Consider the following 279-nt stretch of genomic DNA (forward strand, 5'->3'; position numbering starts at 1 on the left):
CATATAAGTAATCAGTTCTAGTGCATTGTTCAGCACCTCGAGATTGGCTATAACCTAGGTAATGGCATCTCTTAGACTTCCACTCCGAGTCGCTCAGCTACCTAGAGGTCGGGTCGTGTCAAATAGTCAGGCTTATAATGATTAATAGTTATTGGAAACGTTTTTGGTAAAACTTAAGGTTATGTAATGATTACTACTTATTATGTTGCAATTGTATGGAATTATCAAACCTAGTAATTAGTATGTAGATGTCACATTTTAAATATTGTGATTATTTGG

The sequence above is a fragment of the Theobroma umbraticum genome, unplaced genomic scaffold, assembly GCF_002168275.2.
Source record: "Theobroma umbraticum cultivar Fairchild unplaced genomic scaffold, ASM216827v3 scaffold_121.0, whole genome shotgun sequence".
Classification (NCBI taxonomy): Eukaryota; Viridiplantae; Streptophyta; class Magnoliopsida; order Malvales; family Malvaceae; genus Theobroma; species Theobroma umbraticum.